At 41.9% G+C, this 26,192-nt stretch overlaps 1 protein-coding gene across 2 annotated transcripts in view; it reads right to left on the bottom strand.

The window, feature by feature from the left end:
- znf469 (zinc finger protein 469) overlaps positions 1-22,919 on the bottom strand; it is a 463,873-nt gene extending 440,954 nt beyond the window's left edge. For both annotated transcript variants that reach the window (XM_079809305.1, XM_079809306.1), the window contains exon 1: positions 22,702-22,919. The gene's annotated coding sequence lies outside the window, so the exon portion shown is untranslated. The remainder of the gene's footprint in view (positions 1-22,701) is intronic.
- Between the last annotated feature and the right edge of the window lie 3,273 nt (positions 22,920-26,192).

Below are 26,192 nucleotides of genomic sequence, written 5' to 3'. Positions count from 1 at the left end.
ACATAAGTGCACGTCAACATGGCTGTCTATTTTGCTTGTGTTCTCAAGTAGTTCGTTTTTTTCTGCTTCTTTTTTGACTGCGAAATGACGGCATTAGCAAGCAACGCCGTGGATTTGATTGCCAGGGAAAGCAAGAACTGATAAAAATAGAGGCTTTCGCACCAAAGTTATGTTTTCATAGTTCCTATAACTATTGGCAGAAGTAACGTCTCGGTTACGTATGGTAACCCTCGTTCCCTGAAGGAGGGAACGGAGACGTACGTCGGTATTACCGACGAATTGGGATCACTTTAGAGAGCCCCTATCAGCTTCGAGATTTAGAGAACAGGCCAATGGGCCATTGGCGTGCGAGATTTGCATCTCGCGCTCCGCCCCGCGCCGCGGGTATAAACAGGAAGCGAGAGCATCGCACTGACGTTTTTCACTGAGGAGCCGAACTAGTGACTCGGCCATGCAGTGATGGTAAGGAACTGTGGCGACGGGACGTACGTCTCCGTTCCCTCCTTCAGGGAACGAGGGTTACCATACGTAACCGAGACGTTCCCTTTCAGTCGGTCACTACGACGTACGTCGGTATTACCGACGAATTGGGATCCCTATGGAAAACGCCACAGTTACTACCACTTCCAGCGAGAGCCCCTCAGACCCCGTTCTGATGCGGGTGGGGAAATTCATGCAGGGAGAGTCATACTGCTGTTCCGCAAGACCCATTCAGCAGACTTATTGGATAACGCTAGGAAAGCGTGCCCGAAGGACGCTGCGGGAGCCACATCATGCCCGGAGGGGGTTACCATGTGGAGAGAACACGTATGGGCTGGCCGTGGGCAGCACAACATACGGAAGTCCCAGAGGTGGCCCCGGCCTATACAGGCGGGGGACGACACCGAACTGAGACGGCAGAGGGACTCTGCCAAGGGAAAGACACAAGCTCACCGTAGGGAGCTGTTCCGTGGAGAATACACGTATGGGACCGCCGTAGGGGTCACGACATACGGACCCCAGTCCGACACAAGTTCCACCAATGCATACAAGTGCCAGACCTGGCGTCAGACGCTCCGCCACATCCGACTGCCGAGGGGTGCGGAGGACTCAACAGGGTTCGCCAATCCTGGGGAACTCGACTGGAGAAATAAGCGCACGTATCCGTTCCATGGGGAAGGGAATGGCGCAGCAAGCTGACACTTAGAACGGGCACTTCAGCTGCTGACTATGGGAAGCGAGCACGAAGCCACCGGTTCTACACGTAGGCTATAAAACCTAGCGAACGTGTTAGGTGTCGCCCAGCCCGCAGCTCTACAATATCTGTCAGCGAGGCGCCACGAGCCAGCGCCCAGGAAGAAGCAACACCCCTAGTGGAGTGGATTCTTAACCAGAGCGGGCAGGGCACGTCTTGGGCTTCATAAGCCAAGACGATGGCGTCCACTATCCAGTGGGCCATCCTCAGCTTGGAGACAGCCTTTCCCTTCTGCTGTCCTCCGTAACAGATGAAGAGCTGCTCTGAGGTCCTAAGCTTTGCGTTCTGTCAACATAGACGCGCAGGGCGCGAACTGGACAGAGAAAAGCCAGGGCTGGGTCTGCCTCCTCCGAAGGCAGCGCTTGCAGGCTCACCACTTGGTCCCGGAAGGGAGTAGTGGGAACCTTGGCACATATCCAGGCCAAGGGTTACCTGAGAGTCCACATATCTATTACCACATATCTCAGGGTTACCTGAGAGTCACCTGGCCCGAATCCCAGGCACGATTCGTCGACCGAAAATGCCTGCAGATCCCCTACCCTCTTAACTGAGGCCAATGCAATCAGGAGTATTGTCTTTAGGAGACAAGATCTTAAGCTCCGCTGACTGTAAAGGCTCAAAGGGCGCCCTCTGAAGTGCGTCAGCACCAGAGTCAAGTCCCAAGAGGGTATAAAGGGAGGACGAGGCAGATTTAATCTCCTCGCCCCCCCCAGGAACCTGACGATCAGATCGTGCTTGACTAATGAATTAACCATTAACCAGGTCATGATTGCGCTATAGCGGCAACATACACCTTGAGGGTGGAGGGAGACAGCTTTCGCTCCAACCCGTCTTGAAGAAAAGAGAGCACAGATCTGACCGAACACTTTCGGGGGTCTTCTCGGTGAGAAGAGCACCAGTCGACGAACAGGTTCCACTTCAACGCATATAGCCGTCTCGTAGAGGGGGCTCTGGCGGAAGTGATGGTGTCAACTACCGCTTGTGGTAGGTCACCTAGAACCTCCGCATCCCGTCCAGGGACCAGACATGGAGTTTCCAGAGGTCCGGACGCGGGTGCCACAGGGTGCCGCGTCTCTGAGTCAGGAGGTCCTTCCTCAGAGGAATGGGCCAAGGAGGTGCTGTCGCGAGGAGCACTAGTTCCGGGAACCAAGTCCTGTTGGGCCAGTACGGAGCTACCAAGAGGAGCTGCTCCTCGTCCTCCCTGACCTTGCACCGTGTCTGTGCAAGAAGGCTCACTGGGGGGGAACGCATATTTGCGTAGGCCCCGGGGCCAGCTGTGTGCCAGGGCATCCGTGCCGAGGGTTCCCCCGGGCAGGGAATAGTACCACTGGCAGTGGGTCGTGTCGGGGCGGCAAACAGATCGATCTGTGCGGCCCCAAGCGACTCCAAATCAGCTGGACCACCTGGGGGTGGAGTCTCCACTCCCCGGGCAGCACGGGCAACCGCACGATTGAGCGGGCCCGGAATGTGGATGGCACGAAGGGACCTCAGATGCTTCGGACTCCACAGAAGGAGATGGCGGGGGAGTTGGGACATGCGGCGGGAGCGTAGACCACCCTGTTTGATGATGTACGCAACGGCCGCAGTGCTGTCCGTCCGGATCAGAACGTGCTTGTCTTTGAGCGACCCTTTGAGGTGGCTGAGAGCAAGATGAACCGCCAGCAACTCCAGGCAATTGATATGCCATTGCAGTTGGAGCCCCGTCCACAGACCCGATACTGCAAGCCCGTTGAACGTGGCACCCCAGCCCGTGGATGAAGCATCCGTGGAGACAACAGAATGCCTGGACACTTGTTCTAGAGGCACTCCTGCCCATAGAAATGAATGGTCCGACCACGGGCTGAAGGTTTTGGCGGCATCTCGGCGTCACTTGGACACGGAGGAACCCGCTGTGCCACGCCCATCTCGGGACTCGGTCGTGTAGCCAGTGTTGAAGCGGTCTCATATGGAGCAGCCCTAGCGGCGTTACTGCGGCTGCTGCTGCCATATGCCCCAGGAGCCTCTGAAATTATTTCAGTGGAACCGCTGTACTGCGTTTGGGCGGCAGTGGCTCAGTGGTTCATGTAGGTTGTCTACAAACTGGAAGGTTGGTGGTTCGATCCCCGGTTCCACCTGACCAAGTGTCGAGGTGTCCATGAGCAAGACACCTAACCCCAGCTGCTCCCGACGAGCTGGATGGCGCCTTGCATGGCTGACACCGCCGTCGGTGTGTGAATGGGTGAATGTGAGGCAATGTGTAAAGCGCTTTGGATGACCATTGGTCTGTTAAAAGCGCTATATAAATGCAGTCCATTTACCATTTACCATTTGAACGTATTCAAGCAGCTCAACACCGACTGGACGCGCTCCTCTATGAGGCGCGCTGTCATGGCGACCGAGTCGATCTCCATCCCGAGAAAAGAGATCCTCTGTACGGGACAGAGTTTGCTCTTCTCCCAGTTGACCCGAAGACCCAACCGGCTGAGGTGCCGAAGCACCATGTCCCTGTGTTCGCACAACTGTTCCCGCGACTGGGCAAGAATCAGCCAGTCGTCGAGATAGTTGAGAAGACGAACACCACGCTCTCTCATGGGAGCAATGGCCGCCTCCGCGACTTTCGTGAAGTCACGGGGCGACAGGGACAGCCCGAAGGGCAGGACTTTGTACTGACATGCCCGTCCATCGAAAGCAAAGCGTAGAAACGGTCTGTGTCGAGGGAGAATCGAGACATGAAAGTACGCGTCCTTCAGGTCGATCGCTGCAAACCAATCCTGGGGACGGACGCACCTGAAGATGCGTTTCTGCGTTAACATTCTGAACGGCATCCTGTGGAGGGAATGGTTCAAGTAAGGCAGGTCCAAGATTGGCCGTAACCCGCCGCCTTTCTTGGGTACAATGAAGTACGGGCTGTAGAACCCGGACTTCATATCGGCTGGAGGGACCGGCTTTATCGCGTCCTTCGCCAGTAGGACAGCGATCTCCGCCTGAAGCACGGGGGCATCCACCCAGGCAATAGACGTGAAGTGAACGCCCCCGAACCTGGGCGGACGCCGGGCGAACTGAATCGCAAGCCGAGTCTGATGGTACAGATGACCCAGCGAGACGGGCTGGGGAGCGCTAGCCAGGCCCCCAGAGACCGAACAAGCGGGGCCATCGGTACCACAGACGTACCCGCAGCAGGGCAGCGGGGCGGAATGCAGGGACCCCAGGACGACATGGGAGTGGTCCGTGTAGGGGTCTGGGTCTGACACACGACCTGCATCCGCTGAGGGGGTGCGCGAGTGTGGGAAGGCCGCTTGAGTGCGTTCCCACAGCCGGCACCCCCTGCTGGCGATTTGGAGAGGCACCAGAGGCTGACAAGGCATGGGAGCGTTGTACACCGCCCAGCACGCTCTCCAAATGAAGGAGGGGCTGAGCGTGGCAAGGCTTTGTGGCGTTGCACACGGTCTGCCTCACCTCCTTCCTCCGCGGGGAACAAGAGCGGCGAGGCATAGCGTCGCGCACTGTCGTCCACACACCGCTGAGAAGAGGGGAATGAGAGTGGCGAGGCTTGTAGCGTCACACACTGCCATTCTCGCCCTCTTGTGGGGAGGGGAATGAGGGCGGCGAGGCTTGTAGCGTCACACGCTGCCATTCCTGAACTCCCGAGACCCAGAGATATTGGAACTGTTCTTCTCTTTTTTTTTTTATATATATATATATATATATTTTGGGTACCACTGGCTGTTTTTAACCCCAGTGGCGGAACAGAATTACTAATAGTTTTTACCCGGCCCTCCTCCGGGGGAAGAACAGTCCCGAACCAAATCCGGGTCAATGGTGTTTCTGGACATCGTCTAGCCAAGGGCCAGCGCTGTGCGCAGCTCAACCTCGGCTGAGAACTACCCTCATGCCCTAAGCAGGGCGGAGGTGGCCTGCCAGTGGCACTGCCACCCCACCGATGAGGGTAGTGAGAGAGAGGAAAACTTTATACAGATTATGGCCCTATTGGTGTTCCATATTTTGGCACCAATAGTTCCATAATGCAAAAGCCTTCCAACGCACATCCGGGAAAGGCAAGGGGCAGGCAAGGCGATTTATGCGTTGCACTATGCCTCAGCCACCCGGGAAAGCATGGCTGTCGAGCATGAATCGGATTCAGCACGAGCGCCCACTATTATAGTGGGAACCTCAGCATCATCTTCATTTTCAACACATTACAGCCCTCTCTCCGATGCAGCGATTGACATCTGTCCTCTGCTAGAGCCCCAAACGAAACGCTAGGTCCTTTTTTTTTTTTTTTTTTTAATTTAATTTATTTATTTATTTATTTTTTAGGACCAGCAATCCCATCTGTAAGCTACCAGCAGACATGTGAGATAGTGGGCGTGGCCGTGAGACGGCACACAGCGCGCTGAACACTCAAGCCCTTATGAAAAAGGCAAGACGAACAGTGCGCCGACGTGGCTATGCTCTCATTAGAGAGCATAGACCACCCACAAACACAGTCTCAACATGCGTGGCCGCCGAGTGACGCGCGCTGAGCTGCCGTGGCAACCCGCGCTGTCACTCGGCAGCTAGACGGAACACGGCGCGCTGAACACTCAAACCCTCACGCGGAAGGCGAGATGACCAGCGCGTCGACGTGATCCCGTTCCCCTGAGAGAACACGGATCACCCACGAACACAGTCTCAACATGTTTATGCGAGAGGGCTCGTGGCCGTCAGGACAGGAAACAACCGCATCCAGAAACGCACGAGTGGAATGACGTCTTGAAAAAGACGCAGTGTCACACCCGTGTTGCTCTTTTGTGAGGAAACGCTCTTTAAACAGTGCTGAAGCACCCAGGGGAAGACCGCGGCAACACACAGGTGGTAAGTGCAGTCCTGTGGTGCACTCACTGAAACAAACGCCCTCACCAAACCGACAGTTGCTGTGAGAACAGCAGTTTGTTATGCTGATGCAGCGGTGAACATGCGGTCGCGCTGATTGTGCCTTTTCGCCAACACAGAGCGTCCTTCTCGTTCTCTGGAGCATCTCTCTTGCAGATAGGCTTTCTTTTAGAAAAGCAGGCTTGCTTCATCAACGCCGTTCGGCTCCGAAGTGAATGACGTCAGTGCGATGCTCTAGCTTCCTGTTTATACCCGCGGCGCGGGGCGGAGCGCGAGATGCAAATCTCGCACGCCAATGGCCCATTGGCCTGTTCTCTAAATCTCAAAGCTGATAGGGGCTCTCTAAAGTGATCCCAATTCGTCGGTAATACCGACGTACGTCGTAGTGACCGACTGAAAGGGAACTACTTTTTAGCGTGTTCACACCGCAGGAACTGGGAACAATTTAATTTATAGGAAAGCCTTTTGGGGAAACTCCTACTTCAGAGTAGGGTCTAATTCTGCATTCCAGACGAGGTTGGATGTGGGCTTATCCCAAATGAAATGTCCCACTTCAGACCTCAGTGAGTTCTAGGCCATCACATGTTGACCACGTCGTCACGACATAACGAGAGCATATCGTGTTTTTGTGTCAATTATGGCAAAAACTGAATAAAAACAATGTAAAATTCGCTTTGAAAACGCAAAAGCTGACGAAAAGCAAAAACAATTTGTCTAATGTCTAAGTTTGTTTTTATGTTCATCAATGTACACGCCGGATTTCCGAATATGAGTGGTGTTCCAGTTCAAATACATGCAAAACACCGACAACCACCATTTTTTTAAAAAGCTGTATAAACACACTGTTTACATATACTTACTCCACGAACTTGGTTAACAGTGATAAGTCCAGGCACCTCAACCTTTAAGGCCAAAGTATACTTCACTTCTTACGCATACGCGAGGGTAAGCGTACAGTGCGCGTGGCGCGAATTTCGTCATCAGAAGAGTATGCGCATACTGAACGCGCACCGCAGGAAATTTGTAACTTTGAACGCGCAGGTTACACATGCACATTTTATTTTTTTTGTAGTATTTACATGGGTTGTAACTCGTGGCGAGAGATTGCTCAAAACTGTGTATGCATCGAACGCCTGTGTATGCGTACAAGTCAAACGAAGTATACGTTGCAAGGCTGTGCATTCGACTGTGCACATACGCTCGAGTACACATATGTATACTTTTGGCTTTACGCTACAGAGTTGACATCGGCTGTGTCCGAAAGCGCCCCCTATACTCTCAAATAGGGCACTACTTGAGGGGACAGCCATTTGTAGTGGTGTGCGAAACTATAGTAGATGTTATCGAGTGCACACATTAAATCCCACAATGCACTGCGATAACAATTGTACAACCGATGTTGTACAATTCATTCCCACGTCTGACCTGAAGATGGCGCTCACAGATGAATCATCCATCCATCCAAAACCGCTGGTCCAAAGTGGGTAATATCATACAGGTATAAATAAATTTTTACTTGATTATTAAGTTGTTTAATTAAGGTTTATACATAGTTTAAATGACAGAGTTCAAGAGAAATCTTTTCATTACTACTGGAGCTGCCAGTTGCTAAGTTTCAAATGATTATTAAACAGCAAGCATAAAATATGCAAAGCGGCAGCCCTTCCGTGTCCGAATTCACTCCTTCAAGACTATATTAGTGGAGTAATGTAGGGAATAATGAATGAGGGTATAAGGGGCGATTTCAAACACAGCCATAGTTGAATGCCGCGCTTAAAGGACGACCAGGTGCAAATGCAACCAGGAAATTGGCTCTAGAGGAAAATGTAGAAAATGTAGTTCCTATAACTTACGCTGCGTCCCAAATCGCATACTATCTGTACTAAATAGTATTCGAAAATAGAATTAGTATGTCCCAAATCGTAGTATGTTGAAAAGAGTATTCCAAAGATACCCAGATGGTCTACTATTTCAGTCTACTAAGTGCAGATCGGCGCACACTCTAGCGGCTGATATTGCCCACAACCCATTGCGAGTTGGACGAGGATTCGATTTGAACTACAAACGCGGATAAAAAAACTACAAAGATGACGGTTTTGCTAATTTTAGGTTAAGTAGAGAGGTTTAGATAAAGGGAGTGATCAATTATCAGTATCTAACCTGACAAAAATATATTTATTCAATATTATCCACATTATATTTCACCTGCAGCAGCATTGTGAACTTTTGTAATGATATGTTTGGCCATTAACTTTTAAATGCATCATTATATTTTAACTGCAAACACATGAGGGGACTCTCTGCATTAAAGACCCACGAATGGCAGATCGACGTGCTACTACATTTCTCTCCGATATGCTAGGAAATTAAACAGAATGTGGAGGATTTTAACTATGACGATAATTGACACGGCAGTTTAAACGGTGACGGGATGCACGTAACTAAGCGACAGAGTCCGTTATAGATGACGAAGTAGTATGTCCCAAATTTTGCCTACTCTTCTGCTACACACTCAAAAATATGTACTTTTTCTTCACAAAAAGAGTACATACTTTTAGGTCGTAGTATAAGTAGGCGAATTGGGACGCAGCATTAGTTCCTAAAACTACTTGGTGCGAAAGACCCCAAAGTGTACCTTGAATGCAATGTTAGTTACTTTGGAAAATGTAACTCAAGGCATTCTTCAGAAAATGTTTTATTTGTGCATAATGCCATTTTAAAGTGTCCCAGACCCAGACAAACACCTGAAGCACCGACCTGCTCCCAGTCGCACAGGCAGCAGAAGTGAAACGAGGCTGGGAAAGGCGGCGTAGAGAGATCAGCGATAAGTGATGTGACCCAGATCAACACCCTCGGGGGACGACCCTGCGTGTCTGTCTGTCTAACAAATGAGAGCGTGTAAGGAGCACACAAAAGCCAGTCAGAGAAATCACAAATATTTGGCCTACAAGACATTCCATTAATAATAATTAAATCACAGCAGCAAACGGCTGGCAGCACACCGGCCACAACAAAACACACTCTCAAAGGCGCTGTTCCCCCGACGTGAACTTTTGGCAGTTACATAGAGGCAGAATTATGAAATATTTTAAGTGAAGCATGACTCCACTGCCACATCTGGCATGATAATATTTGCAACTATAACACAGATAGGGGGAAAAAGAAAATTAAACACAGCTTTGCCAAGCTCAATTGAATTTTTAGTTCAAAGAAATATGTTCAAATGAGAGTTCTTCCTGCACTCAACAAACAAGAGAACTTTTTCCCATGGAATATGAACATTACTCCGAAAACAGACATATACTCCAAGACCCAATCTGACAAAAAATATAAAGCATTTAGCAACTGATAATCAAATTCTAGTATTCTCAGAGGCTATAAAAGAGACCAAGACTTTGCCTAATACGGCAGCATTACAGTTACATAAACCCTGGCAAAATAAAAGTATGGAAGAGTCACACTTTCCAAAACGTCCTTTTCGCAGGTGTTTGATTTGCCGTTCTTAAGCTGATCAACATTGATTGCCTTAAAACAAGAGTCAGAAACATAATGCAGATTGTTTGGTCTGGATCAATTAATCTGTTCAAAGATATAATAAAAAAGGCCATTTATACAATGGCTTACGAATAAATCAAAAACTCTCATGGTGTTACAACGATTCTAATGTCTTAAAGGATTAGTTCACTTCAAAATGAAAATTCCCTGATATTTTAATCACCAAGATGTTCATGTCTTTCTTTCTTCAGTTTTTTGAGGAAAACATTCCAGGATTTTTCTCCCCATCATGGACTTCCAGGGCAAACAAAATGTTGAAGGTCCAAATCAATGCAGTTTCAAAGCGATTCGATGGGCTCCAGAGACTCTGCCCGATGACGAGGAATAGGGTCTTATCTAGCGAAACGATTGGTCATAAAAAAAAAAAAAGAATATACTTTTTAACCTAAATTGCTCATCTTGCGCTGCTCTTGTGACGTACCAATGATTGCGCAATCATGTCGAAAACGTCACACTAGACGTAGGCAGAAGTACCGCCCCCCTGTTTACAAAGCAAACATCCGAAGACTAAGATGTTCTTTAGCAAAAAAAAGGTAAAACAATGATGACGGACGATTTTGAAGTTAAAGATGGAGTGTTTTTTGGTATAGGCGTTTGTATTAGTCCTCGCACATTCGTTTGGTGCGGTACTATCGCCTACGTCTATCGTGACCATTTCCGACGTGATTATGCAATCCGTGGCGAGCCGCAGAGTGCAAGATGAGCAATTTAGGTTAAAAAGTATATTCATTTAAAAAAAATTAAATGACCGAACTTTTCACTAGATAAGACCCTATACCTCATCTGGGATCACGCAGAGCCTCTGAAGCCCATCGAAGCGCTTTGAAACTGCATGGATTTGGACCTTCAACATTTTGGTTGCAATTGAAGTCCATTATGTGGAGAGAAATCCTGGAATGTTTTCCTCAAAAAACTTAATTTCTTTTCGACTGAAGAAAGAAAGACATGAACATCTTGGATGAGATGGGGGTGAGTATCAGGAAATTTTCATTTTGAAGTGAACTAACTAACTAAGAAAAAAGGCAATTTGCTGAAATCGCTGAAAAGTATGGAATTCCAAAGATGCCAAAATAATAAATAAATAAATAAATACATAACTGTACGAAGAAAAGTAAAAAAACATAAATAAATACGCGAATGACAGATGAAATGTAAAAAAACAAAAGTAATTGAGTATTTATACTTTTATTTCCTTATTTATGTATAATTATATTTTTTCCCCCAAATTTATTGATTTTTTCATGTATTTATTTATTTCCACATATTTATGTCTACATTTATTTTCACATTTATTTATAGCATGCCAAATTAAATGTAGACATAAATAAATGTGGAAATAAATAAATGTATAAATAAATTAATGAAAAAATAAATACATGTGGGAAAAAAATACAATTATACATAAATTAGGAAATAATAGTATAAATACTCTTTTTACTTTTTTTTTTTTTACAATTCTTTGTATATTAATTTACGTATTTATTAATCCCTTTTTGTCTTTTTGACATTTCTTTGTATACTTATGTATTTGTTATTTCGGCAGATTTTGTAATTTCATGAAAAGGAAGCCTTGTTAAGTAATTTTTTATTTCTTAGAAAACTGCTTATTGACATTTGAAAAACATGTGTCTGCTAATCAAAGTCAGGTGGTGCAACCAACAAGCAGAAATATGCAGGAAAAAAACTAATCAGGAAGTGATACCATAGAGATGACCTCTACTGACCCTCAGGACTGTGTGTCAAGGTCAATAAGTCTCTTAAAATGTAAAATAATTAGATTTTTTAATGACAAACTTAGTTCCGCTTGTAAAATGTCATGTGGTGCGACTCCCCAAAAGTGTAATTATATTTATGAACTAATAAATCATGATTTGTAAATAAATAAATACAACTTTATTATTATTATTATTGTTTTTGTTCTCTCTTTTTATTATTAGTGATGGTTGCTTTAGACATACTAAAAGCTGGTTAGAACAGATGGGATCAAGAATATGACAGTAATCCATTAACATACGGTCGAATATTTCATATTTCTTGTCCTTTTATGTTTATATAATCAGTGTTTTTGGTTTTGTTGAGGCCCAGTGATTTCATGTTTTCTTTTCCATTGGTTTGGCTCTCAAATTTGTTATTCTTTCCCAATTTTCTTTTTATCGATATTGTCACGTTGACAATCAAAAAACAATAGAGCTGTTAAGAGCACGATTGGACCTGTTCTTCAAAAACGTCTCCCAAGACTATCAAGAATAATTTAGCAGAATTCTTCCCTAAGTAACACTGATGTCTTGTTCCATATCAATAAACCGCAGTAGGTCGGCGACTGATCTCATCCCAAATTTTCTTCTGTTCCAGAAGTAGCAGAGAGCCAAATAAGCTCTTCAATGTTTTCTGCAAATGAGGCATATAAGTGGTGTTTTATTCAGGGATATACTGCACTTGTATCAAACTCGGGAGCGCACACACCGTTCCTCATTTACGCTTACGCATTTGGCAGACACTTTAATCCGAAGCAATTTACATTGCATTTATATTTGCCAGCATATAAACTCAAACCCATAACCTTGGCGTTGCTAGCACTATACTGTAGCAGTTCAGCTCTTTAAAATTCTTTGATTTGAACAAATTAGCTATGAACGCCTCGAAGCCTCGCTGAGACAAAACAGACACTAGTGCGTTCACACTCACCTTGTGCGGATATGGTGATTATTTGTTTTGAAATGAATCGTATTAATGTTGGCTTGAGTTTTATCTCTTTCTGTTCTGTTGTGGAAAGGCCATTACAAGTTCAGGGAATGGGGCTATTTTTGAAATTTGGAAAGCATCATGTGTCTGCCATATGTTATTTTATGAATTTATGAATCAAAACATTAGTGGGACAAATAAGAGTGTCTGCGATAAAGGAAAGAGAGATTGTTTTAAAAATTTTGTCTCCAGCACATGTGCCAAGTTTGCTTAAATGTGCTCTTTGTGTTAATGTTGGTTTTGAAAAACTTTTAGACTATCAAAAATTGATTCAATTGACCTATCGGTAAGTCCCGCCCCCCTTAGTTACTGTTGCTAACTCGGACAAACAAACGGAGTTGCTATATCTTACAATGACAACTGTCCGTGTGAAAACCTTATCCCAAGATGTTTTTGGACACAGAATGTAACGTATATCCCGTCCGAATGATGGGCAAACTTTACTGATGGTTTATCAAGTTTATTATGTCCTTTTTCACTCCCAAAAAATCACCGTAAGAGCTGAACAAACAAAGCATAAGAAGTGCGCATTAACGTCTCATTCACAAACTCTCTCTCTCCGTTGCATTACCATTTTACATACACAGCAAATTACACAAAAACACTCACACAACTAACAGTAAACAAACATATACACAGACCGTATGCCTTTTCGATGGTGCAGTTAATAACTGGTAAACTTTGTATCTGCAAAACAACTCCGATAAACTGCGTGCAAGCTCTTCCTTTCACTACCGTAGACTAAAATACCCATTAAAATAGGAGTAGGACAGATAATGTAGACCTTAAACATATCTAAAATTAAATTAATTTACATATAATCAGTTTAATATGGAGAGGCACTGAAACGTAGACCTTCGTGTTTTTGACCTACAGTGTTACATGGTGTGAGAACAGTTAGTTATTTCGGTTTGTATGTTAGCAGGGACTTTAATCGTAACTTAATGAGAGCATGACAAACAGAAAATCCTCTCAGGATCCGTGGAATCAGTGTTACAATACCTCAGGCACGACATTTTAGCATTTTTGTAGCATAAACACCATCAAATCGATGAGAGCTTCGGATTTTCCAATGTTTCTCTATGGCGCTGAAACCTAAAGATGTCCGAGTTCCGGTCCCAGCGCAACTGATACTCAACTGCTATTGGCTCATCTGCGTTCGAGGGGAGGGGCTTACCGATAGGTCAATTGGATAACTCTTTGGGCCCTATCTTATACCCGACGCAATGCGACGCCAGGCATGACTTTTTGCCAGAGGTGGACAGTAAATAAGTACATTTACTTGAGTACTGTACTTAAGTACACTTTTTGAGTATCTGTACTTTGCTGAAATATAATTTTTTAGGGATACTTTAACTTTAACTTCACAACATTTGAAAGACAAATATCATACTTTTTACTCCACTACATTTCTATCAAAGTTGAAAGTCGTTTCTGTAGCAGCTTTGAAAGTCAGTGGATGATATGTTTCTTCTTTAAAAGGTTTTTTTGGGGGTTTTTTTGCAAACAGCCTATCAGCAATCACTTGTATAGGGTCATGTGAAGTTTCCCAACATTTTTTGAACACTGATCAGTTTATAGCAAAATGGAAGAAGACGGTTCCTCTGCACAGTGTGTGCACCCATGGTCATACTTAGAAAGTGTGTTTCAGTTTTCTCAAAAGAATAAAGATTAGTTTAGTTGGCATACACTTGAATGTCTCATAAAATGTAAATGTCTGGGAGAAAGAGAAGCGCAGACATATGGATGAATCTGAAAAAGCATGATGAAAGAGCTCAGTTCAGTCTGTTTTTTTGTGCCTCTCAGATGCCAGAGCACGAGTACTGAATAGAGGTTAATTTTGTGTTTTTTTTGTACTTAAACAGACCAATACACACAAAATGTCAAAATTGTCATTTTGGAAAGTATTCACGTAAACAAAGTTGATTATGTCTTAAATTAACGTAAACAGTTTGGGGAATATCGGATGTGTATCAGTGTATACTACACTCTAAAAAATGCTGGGTTAAAAATAACCCAAGTTGGGTTGAAAATGGACTAACCCAGCAATTGGGTTGTTTTAACCCAGCGATTGGGTTGTTTAAGCAAACATTTTAATTAACCGCTGGGTTAAAACAACCCAGATGCTGGGTTAAAACAACCCAATTGCTGGTTTAGGGCATTTTTTAGAGTAGGATTTGTGCATTCTGCCTTAGAGTGGCAGCAGCTTTGTAAAGAGCTTTGTAACATTTGATAGATTTTGTATGTAAATCTTCCAGGCCAGTTCCTGTTTGTAAAATGAGCACCATTTGTCTTTAATGGCCCTTGGAGCCCATGAGTGATTGGATTAGCATCTATGCATTTGAATGTCCCTGTTATGCTGATTGGATCAGTATCGATGGCAGGAACGTTTGGGGTGTGTAAGAACGATCTCCTGTGGGAGGTCCTAACAGTTTCCCTTTGTCTGAAGCCCTTTGTCTTCCCTGTATAAAGTTCTGTCTCAGAACACAGAACGTTGGGTTAAGATTGTTGAAGGGCGGCATGATAACATCGATGCTGAAAGACTGCTACACTACAAACCTTCAATAAATTCTTCTCCCCACAAGAACTCTGGTCAAGCTTACTTATTTTATGTATTGGAGAAATCGAATACATTGGCGAGCCACCCAAACGACTGCTCGGCCAAATATACCAAAATCTAACACATTCATACAAGTATTTAAATTAGTTCAAGGTAGTCGTACGCTAGCATGCATGATGGCATAGAGTACATTTATACAGCAATAATAAAATAATGCATTGACATAAAAAAGGAAATTCACTTTTGATTGAAGTACTTTTAAAAACAAATACTTCTGGGCCCGTATTCATAAAGATTCTAAGAGTCCTCTCAGAAAACTCCTAATTTAGCTTAAAAACTTTTAGGTAGGAGTCTTAGCTTAAGAGCTATTTGGGACCGATCTGAGAGCAACTCTGAGCAAAGAAAATACAAAAACTTTTATCTTAGTGAAGAGGAAGGGTTGACCCCGTTGCTACGTATGACACAGTCTTTTGAAGACTGTGATTGGTTGGTTGTCCAAAAAGGGGAATAAAGGAGCGCTTTTAAGTATAGGGTCTATTCTAAGCCTTCACTTTGAAATTACAAGCGCAAATTGTCCTATTTTACTGTTCTCTCTCACTCACACACACACACACACACACATTATAAATATATGTATATAAATCCTTTTATTATTTACCATGCTGTTAATTCTATAAGGTATTTGATTGGCTTAGAACTATAAACATTGTTACACTCTTTCCAATTACACTGATTGCTGGCATGTCTATTTAATTGGTGATTTGAAAATTGGGTTTATTATTGTTTAATGCAACAAACATGATCCCTGCACGATCTAATCTATAGGTCTTATTAAGTCACTGTCATCCATTGTCTGCAACACATTTCTTCTCCCTCTTTGTCTTTCTGCCATTTTCTAGAATTTTCATCATCATTTATTAACACCCCGGAGCCGCGTTGGAGCACGTTATTTGACGGACAGATGCAGATGCATTATGGACTTCAAAAACAGAGCAACTATTACTGTTATTATAATGGTGGAATTAGTCAGAACATTTTTAATATAACTTTATTCGTCTGAAAGAAGAAAGTCATATACACCTCGGATGACTTGAGAGTAAATCATGGGCTAATTTTCATTTTTGGGTGAATTATCCCTTTAAGCAGCACAACCGTTTCAACATTGATAATAATCCGAAATGTTTCTTGAGCAGCAAATCATCATATCAGAATGATTTCTAAAGGATCAAGTGACATTGAAGACTGGAGTAATGATGATGAAAATGTAGCTTTACATCACTGGAATACATTACTGTATATTTTAAAATATATTCATATAGAAAACAGTTGTTTTAAATTGTAATAATATTTCACCACATTACTGTATGTTTTTACAATAATAAATAAATGGAGCCTTGGTGTCCTATCACACACCCGGCGGAAAGCAATTCAAAATATGAAAGTATGAAAAAGTTATGGAAGTTTAAATTTACTGTAAATAAAAAATACTGTACTAAATATTTTTTATTTTATATAAAATATATATTTTACAAAAACGTTTTAATCTAAAATTACTATAAAATCAAAGCCATATGTCTAACCAAGTTGTGTTCCAAATTTGAAGTTGATATCACAAAAATTGAGGTTCCCATGAGAGTTCCCATTTTTTTAAATGCATTTTCCTGTAAATTTCTGTCCAAATATCACTTCCATCACAAAACGATCACCAAATATGGAACCTTGAGACTCAGGCCTTTCCGACGATATGTGTTTTGTCAAGATTAGAAAAGATTTCGATTATAAAGTAGTTAAAATAAATGTTGTAATATGAAACATGACGCCGCCCACTAGGGGGAGGAGCCCGCTTGAAGAATTTAAAGAACCATTTCCATGGTAACGCAGCGTCCAATTTCAAAACGGTTTTCACAGGATGAATTTTGAGTCTGTAAGCTTTCGAATGATACATAATTTATGATAATTACTAAAAATATATGATCAAGAAAAAGAGTGCCAGGTGTCCCGCCAGCGGACACAGTTATATTAAAAATGTTCTGGCTAATCCAAGCATTATAATAGCAGTAATAGTTGCTCTGTTTTCGAAGTCCATAAAAAAGTGCATCTGTCCATCAAATAACTGCTCCACGCGGCTCTGGGGTGTTAATAAAGGCCTTCTGAAGCGAATCGCTGCGTTTGTGTAAGAAAAATATACATATTTAAAGGGTTAGTTCACCCAAAAATGAAAATTCTGTCATTAATTACTCACCCTCATGTCGTTGGACACCCGTAAGACCTCCGTTCATATTCGGAACACAAATAAAGATATTTTAGTTGAAAGCTGATGGCTGAGAAAGGCTTCAGAAAGGCCTCCATTGGCATTCAGTACATTTACACTCCCAAGACCCATAAAAGGCACTTAAAACGTCGTTACAAAGTCCATCTCACCACAGTGGCTCTACAATAATTTTACGATGCGACGACAATAGTTTTTGTGCGCAAAAAAAATCAAAATAACACCTTTATCCAACTTGTTCTTGTCTTCCGTGTGTGCCTCCACGAAACATGCGCGAGAATATGACGTAGCGTCAGGGTTCGGACTCATGACCCAGAAGCGATTTGTTTACAAGCAGAGGAAGACGCGCGTATCTAAGCTGTTGGATTCTACATTGATCGTGCTTTAGGTCTCGGCGTAGTTCTCAAAATGGGACTAAAGTGTGCATTTCATGGATTCCCAAACCCTGGTGCTACGTCATATTCTCGCGCATGCGTCGTGGAGGCACACACAGAAGACAATAACAAGTTAAATAAAGGTGTTATTTTGATTTTTTTTTGCGCACAAAAACTATTGTCGTCGCATCGTAAAATTATTGTAGAGTCACTGTGGTGAGATGGACTTTGTAATGACGTTTTAAGTGCCTTTTATGGGTCCCATTATTGAGCTCATCTTTCATCAGTCGTCTGTACGATCATCACTCAATACACCACACACTATACACTTTTTCTTTTAGTTCGGTTGTTGATCTGCACAATTTCTACCCAAACTATTTAGTTAATGAGTCGGGTGAGTCATAACACATCGCACATGCTTAACTACAGGACATGCTGAGAGTTCTGAGGTTCAGGGCAGGTCTGGGAAAATCTTGGGACCAGCTGCTTAAACCTCATTACAAAAATGCCAAGAAAAGGACTGAGAGAAGTTCATCATCTCTTTCTTTTCTTTTTCAGATGCCACTTGATTTGATTAAAATATATAAATATTTATAAATGAATATAAAAAAAATACAATTGATTTTTTATAAAATAAGTATATTTTAAAATCAGCATCATTACTGCAGTCTTCATTCAGTGTCACATGATCCTTCAGAAATCATTCTGATATGATGATTTGCTGCTCAAGAAATATGTATTACTATTAGTGTTGAAAACAGGTGTGTTTTTTATTTCAGGACTCTTTGATAACAGCATTTATTTAAAATAGAATATTTTGTAACATTATACACTACCGTTCAAAAGTCTGGGGTGAGTAAGAATTTGATTAGAAATTTGTATTCTTTTTTTTAATACTTTTATTCAGCAAGGATGCATTAAATTGATCACAAGTGACAGTAAAGACATTTATAATGTTACAAAAGATTTCTATTTCAAATAAATACTGTTCTTTTGAACTTTCTATTCATCAATGAATCCTGGAAACATTGATAATAATAATACATGTTTCTTGAGCCTCAAATAATCATTAGAACTGAAGACACTGAAGACTGGAGTAATGATGCTGAAAATACAGATTTGAATCACAGGAATAAATAACATTTTAATATATATTTTAGTAGAAAACAGTATACTTCACAATATTACTGTCCTCAATAAACCTGTCTCCGACGTGATGACTCCAATTGTTCGAATATTACAATTTAATAATTCTTAAATCGATATGTCATCCTCAATAAACCCGTCTCCGGCGTGTTGCCTCCGATCCTTCGAATATTCCGATCTATTATGACCTCTGACCTGTAAAGTTTCCAGAATAATAATCATACACTGTTTGTTAATTGGCCAGAGGAGAACTGGCAGCCCGACTGAGCCTGGTTTCTCCCAAGGTTTATTTTTCTCCATTAGGTCACCTGATGGGGTTTTGGTTTTCTCCAGAACTGCTATACGGCTGAATAAAATTATGCTGCATTATTTTCCTGTTTAACACTGTAAAGCTGCTTTGAAACAATCTGCATTGTTTAAAGCGCTATATAAAAAAATGTGACTTGACTTGACTTGACTTGGGACTTGACTTGGGTTTTGGGACGCCTGCCTTTACATGCACACACTTTAATGACATTAAAGTCATTCTTAATACGTAGGGTTTAATATGCAGTTGGCCCACCCTTTGCAGCTATAACAGCTTCAACTCTTTTGGGAAGGCTTTCCACAAGGTTTAGGAGTGTGTTTATGGGAGTTTTTGACCATTCTTCTAGAAGCGCATTTGTGAGGTCAGGCACTGATGTTGGACGAGAAGGCCTGGCTCTCAGTCTCCGCTCTAATTCATCCCAAAGGTGTTCTGTCGGGTTGAGGTCAGGACTCTGTGCAGGCCAGTCAAGTTCCTCCACACCAAACTCACTCATCCATGTCTTTATGGACCTTCCTTTGTGCACTGGTGCGCAGTCATGCTGGAACAGGAAGGGGCCATCCCCAAACTGTTCCCACAAAGTTGGGAGCATGAAATTGTCCAAAATGTCTTGGTATGCTGAAGCATTAAGAGTTCCTTTCACTGGAACAAAGGGGCCAAGCCCAACCCCTGAAAAACAACTCCACACCATAATCCCCCTCCACCAAACTTCACACTTGGCACAATGCAGTCAGGCAAGTACCGTTCTCCTGGCAACCGCCAAACCCAGACTCATCCATTGGATTGCCAGACAGAGAAGCGTGATTCGTCACTCCAGAGAACACATCTCCACTGCTCTAGTGGCGGCGTGCTTTACAGCACTGCATCCAAACAATCTATAGTTATACGTGGCCTACCACTTCGTGGCTGAGTTGCTGTTGTTCCCAGTTGCTTCCACTTTGTTATAATACCACTAACAGTTGATCGTGGAATATTTAGTAGTGAGGAAATGGACTTATTGCACAGGTGGCAACCTATCACAGTACCACACTTGAATTCACTGAGCTCCTGAGAGCGGCCCATTGATGCTTGGTGCTTGATTTTATACACCTGTGACCATGGAAGTGATTGGAACACCTGAATTCAATGATTTGGAGGAGTGTCCCAATACTTTTGGCAATATATTGTATATATATATTATCATAGAGCGTGCACGCAGAACCTGATTTCACCTGCAACATGTTCGTGGATCAATATCTTTGTTGATCCTGGAACAACATTCCAATCAACCAATCAGATTTGTCAAGTTACAGTTTATGTCAAGTTTAGGCTTACAACCAGGGTGATTTTAGGAATAAGTTATGGGTAGGGTTAGGTTTAGGGGTAGGGATAGGATTATGATAAAATTTTGGGGCAGGAATGTTGTTCCAGGATCAACAAAGAATGCATCAAACTTGTGAAAAAGTGCATTTGGAAGATGGCTTAGTGTATAAAGATCTGGTCTGGTAAAAAATGGTTAACAACAGGACATTCTGTTCAGAACAGGTTTGGGAAATTCCCAGTCACTGAGCATTTATTTTGGTCTGGTAAAGTTTCAACATCCCATGGATCTCCATCACTCCCGCTTTCATCCACCCATGCAACCGGTCCTGATGTTTTGACTGCACTTTTAAAACATTAAATGATGCTTATTAAAAGGAAACTAATTAATTGTTGACGCTGTTAGGGGAAACGATTTTCCGAATGCCACATGTGTACCACACTTGACAGATTGTTCCATGGACAAAAGCAATAAAACACTTTCAGAATGAGCCACTTTCATAAACGAAGCACTGGATGTAAAAAGAACAAATCCCATTCATTTGTCTATAAAAGGATTGTTTACAAACAAAAACGTATAAACCTTCAAAGACAAACCTTCCGTGAGCTCAGGGGTTATCAATATAGTTCAACTGCATTTTTCATTTTTAATTGATCAAATCAATTCCTGGTACAGAACTACATTACCCATGAATCCTGCAGAGAAATATCAACCAATCAAAAGCTGCAAAAAACAACAACAACAACAATTATATTCTAATTAGTGCTGAGCAAACGATTAATTGCGATTAATCACACGTTTGTGTGTACATAATATATGTGTGTGTACTGTGTAGAATTATAGACCCTTTTCACAGACTGTGGTGATGAGTTTTAACGGTCATCAATATCGTAAATCCTGCAACGTGTTTTGTATTTTCCTTTTTTAAAAAATTTATGTACATTTATAACAATAATAATTTGTATTATATTACTTTTGCATCAAATAACAAAAAAAAAAGTTACCGCTGCTTTGGGTGTGTTTCTAATACAGCGTCTATGGGAGTGATGGTAAATATTTACATATTTCTCTCTTTTCACTGCCCTTATCAATCTCACTCTATTTTTCCCCTTAGTTTTTCTTTTGCTATTTGAGCAAATGGGCACACAACAAATATATTGAATGTATTCTCTCATTCACAGCTATAAAAGTTAACCCAACTATGACGACTTCCGCTCTGAGAAACCCGGAAATGTGAAAAGGGTCTATATAAGGGTGTATTTATATATACATATCTATTATGTGTATATAAATACACACTCCTTCATTCATATATTTAAGAAATATTTGCATGTATATATATTTATATCATTTATTTTATAAATAAACATTTTATAAATAAATATAACATATTTGTCCTAAAAATACATGCATGTGTGTGTACTTATATATGCATAATAATTATACACAGTACACACATAAATTATGTAAACACATACTTTTATTTTTGGATGCGATTAATCGCGATTAATCGATTGCCCAGCACTAATTTGAAAATATTTCGCAATATTTCGCAATAAACGTAAACAATATTGTTTCTATACATTGAACTTTATATCAGTGGTTTTATATTTTCCATTTTATTCGATTAGGTAATTCGCAATTTTGCACACCAATGTAGTTCATGCTTGCACTAAACAATGATAAATATGAATTGTATTAGTATTATTATAATTACGTCTGTATAATAATAATTAGTCTCATAATAATGCCATCAGGAATTATTTATGTAGGCCTATTAATAATAATAATAATATAAACAACACAAAATAATAATACATTATTATTACTATCATATAATCTGTATAAAAATACAATTAATATGACGCGTTATAATGGTTGTGAATGGAAATAAAGTGATTTCAAAGCGATTTCATGGAGTCTTTCTTTAGTGTTTAGTGTTGAAAAAAACGACCAAACCCTCATATGCACATGCAAACATTTACCATGGTAACAGTTCAAAAAGGTTTTAGGTTACCAGTTATTGTTAAAGTCATAAATTAATATTGGATTACGATTTCATAATATTTCTGCCAGTTTGATTTGCTGACAACTAAGTTACTTTTGTGGCTCTACATGTTCAGCAAAATGTGTTGACAAAAGTGTGTTAAAAAGAAGTTTCAAGTTACAGTTGCATAACGTACATAACTCATGGAGGACTGTAATCAAACAGTCGGAGTTATGCACGCGCTGGACGCTGTTCAATGAATGAACCTGTCATGTTATCATATAGACTACGCGTGACGCTCGCACGCGCTTTACGTTACTTTGACGTCTCATTGGATGCGTCATGCGCTGAATATGTCGGCGGAAGGAGCAGGACTCACCCGTGATTTACAGCCTCGGCGCAGAAGAGCGGAGAACGCAGCAGGGAGAGGTCACCCGCGGCCGCCGGATCCTGTTGGAGCAGCAGCGCATCTCTGAACTCTCCATCCCCGCGTCAGAGCGCAGCAGCTCCGCGCCTGCCCAACCACCACAGCGCTCGAACCAGTTAACCTCTGCCTGACCACAACTTCACCATTCACGTCCAAATCAAGCTTCAGTCCAAATCGCCAAACGCTTAAGCATACAGAAAGAATATATTATTACGTAATAATAAAAGAGTGGCCTCAAAATGTATTAAAAGTGTATGAATGTCAAGAGGGATAGCACAAACAAATTGTAGTATAGGCTATATGTTCATTCTGATACAAAACACTAATATCTTCAGATTATGAAACTCTGACAAAAATGACAGTCAGAACTGTTACATGTGCATATGTAAATACAACTAAATCACCTAAACCTAAATCAGTATTATCTCATTACAAAGTAGTGAAATCAGATTATATGTACACACAGCAAGATAAATTATTATGAAAAATACATATTTTAATATACAGTAAAACCAAAATGTTTTCAGACACCTTCAACATTTTCTCACATTATCACTGTTTATTTGCTATAGTTGGTAATACAATATGATAAGAACAAATTCATCTTGACAATGTCAGATAACTTTGATAGAAAGGGATGTAATGGATTACAATCAACCAATCAATCAATCAGCTGTTACATTTAAAGGAACACTCCACTTTTTTGGAAAATAGGCTCATTTTCCTACTCTTCTTGAGTTAAACAGTTGAGTTTTACCGTTTTCGAATCCATTCAGCCGATCTAGCACTTTTAGCATAGCTTAGCATAGATCATTGAATCTGATTAGACCATTAGCATCTCGCTCAAAAATGACCAAAGACTTTCTCATTCCTGCGTAATGATCAAGGGGCTTTGCTGCCGTACCATGGGTGCAGTGGTGCAATGATATTACGCAGCGCCTGAAAATATCCCCCAGCACGCTCTCTGTGCAAGCAGGTTATCACGTTGGTTATGTTGATGGTTATCCTATTTTCAGGCGCTGCGTAATATCATTGCACCGCTGCACCCATGGTACCCAAGTTCCTTGATTATTACGCAGGAATGAGAGTATAGTTCCTAGCCATATCGGCCTAGAAAATCGCAACTTTTCATTTTCCGTCGGTCTTAGTACACAATGTAACTACAGAAGAGTCGAGTTTTAAATAGGAAAAATATCTAAACTCTTTGGTCATTTTTGAGCGAGATGCAAACGGTCTAATCAGATTCAATGATCTATGCTAAGCTATGCTAAAAGTGCTACTGCCAGACCCGGAGATCGGCTGAATGGATTCGAAAACGGTAAAACCCAACTGTTTAACTCTAGGGGAGTTGGAAAATAAGCCTATTTTCACAAAAAAGTGAAGTGTTCCTTTAAGTACACAATTAGATAATACCAATTTGGGTCAACCAATGACCAAGCAATGCTTCATTTTGTTCAGTTTGTGGTGTAAAAGGTTGCATTAGCAACAAAAAACACTTGCAAAACATAGTCAGGTCAAAGTGTCTGAATCATTTTGGTCTCAAATTTTTATAAATTTTACTGGTAGTCCACTCTATGAAGAATTTTTGGGTATAATATGTCACAGTTTACTGCATTTTGCTATCCTCACTTATATAAATTAACTATAGTGTCCTGCACCCACTAGTAAAACATGATATCTGGTCATTCTGGTATCTGAATAATTTTTGGTTTGAGTATTTTAAACCCCTAAAATACACTTAAAAAATAAATAAAAATCTGCTAAAAATAATTAAATAGAACGTTAGTTTAAAATATTTCCCTTATGCACATTTAACAGTTGTAACTGTCATGTCTTTCTGGCCAGGAACATACTTCATTTATATATATTGTGACGAGTCCACCCAGAGGAATCAGCGTCGCCCTGGCAACAACACACCTGCACGTCATCACCATGGGCTGATCGGTCACAGCTGCACCTCATCAGCCCGGAGACATATAAGCAGCTACGGATGAGCAGACAGACAGACTCTGGTCTCGAGCTGAATGTACTGCTGGACTAACCTCTCTCTTATTTGTTCTCCTAGAAAGCAGCGAGTGACCGACAGCCCACTTCACTGGAGCACATTGGACACCCACTTTCACCAGGATCGAGCACCACAGAGCACGAGGATTCACCAGCCACCACGCACCGGCTCACTGACTGTTTTCACCCTTATCACGAGCACTGTAAATAAAATCCACCCTCCGGGGCCTTTTGCACTCAACCTGCCTTGTCGTGTGATTCCTCACCCCGTGACAATATATATATATATATATATATATATATATATATATATATATATATATATATATATATATATATATATATATATATATATATATATATATATATACACTCACCTAAAGGATTATTAGGAACACCTGTTCAATTTCTCATTAATGCTATTATCTAATCAACCAATCACATGACAGTTGCTTCAATGCATTTAGGGGTGTGGTCCTGGTCAAGACAATCTCCTGAACTCCAAACTGAATGTCAGAATGGGAAAGAAAGGTGATTTAAGCAATTTTGAGCGTGGCATGGTTGTTGGTGCCAGACGGGCCGGTCTGAGTATTTCACAATCTGCTCAGTTACTGGGATTTTCACGCACAACCATTTCTAGGGTTTATAAAGAATGGTGTGAAAAGGAAAAACATCCAGTGTGCGGCAGTCCTGTGGGTGAAAATGCCTTGTTGATGCTAGAGGTCAGAGGAGAATGGGCCGACTGATTCAAGCTGATAGAAGAGCAACTTTGACTGAAATAACCACTCGTTACAACCGAGGTATGCAGCAAAGCATTTGTGAAGCCACAACACGCACAACCTTGAGGCGGATGGGCTACAACAGCAGAAGACCCCACCGGGTACCACTCATCTCCACTACAAATAGGAAAAAGAGGAAACAATTTGCACGAGCTCACCAAAGTTGGACAGTTGAAGACTGGAAAAATGTTGCCTGGTCTGATGAGTCTCAATTTCTGTTGAGACATTCAGATGGTAGAGTCAGAATTTGGCGTAAACAGAATGAGAACATGGATCCATCATGCCTTGTTACCACTGTGCAGGCTGGTGGTGGTGGTGTAATGGTGTGGGGGATGTTTTCTTGGCTCACTTTAGGCCCCTTAGTGCCAATTGGGCATCGTTTAAATGCCACGGCCTACCTGAGCATTGTTTATGACCATGTCCATCCCTTTATGACCACCATGTACCCATCCTCTGATGGCTACTTCCAGCAGGATAATGCACCATGTCACAAAGCTCGAATCATTTCAAAATGGTTTCTTGAACATGACAATGAGTTCACTGTACTAAAATGGCCTCCACAGTCACCAGATCTCAACCCAATAGAGCATCTTTGGGATGTGGTGGAACGGGAGCTTCGTGCCCTGGATGTGCATCCCACAAATCTCCATCAACTGCAAG

This window comes from Gobio gobio (assembly GCF_949357685.1).
Source record: "Gobio gobio genome assembly, chromosome: 25".
Taxonomy (NCBI): Eukaryota; Metazoa; Chordata; class Actinopteri; order Cypriniformes; family Gobionidae; genus Gobio; species Gobio gobio.
The sequence above is the reverse complement of the archived record's forward strand: the minus strand, read 5'-3'. Positions and strand labels throughout refer to the sequence as shown.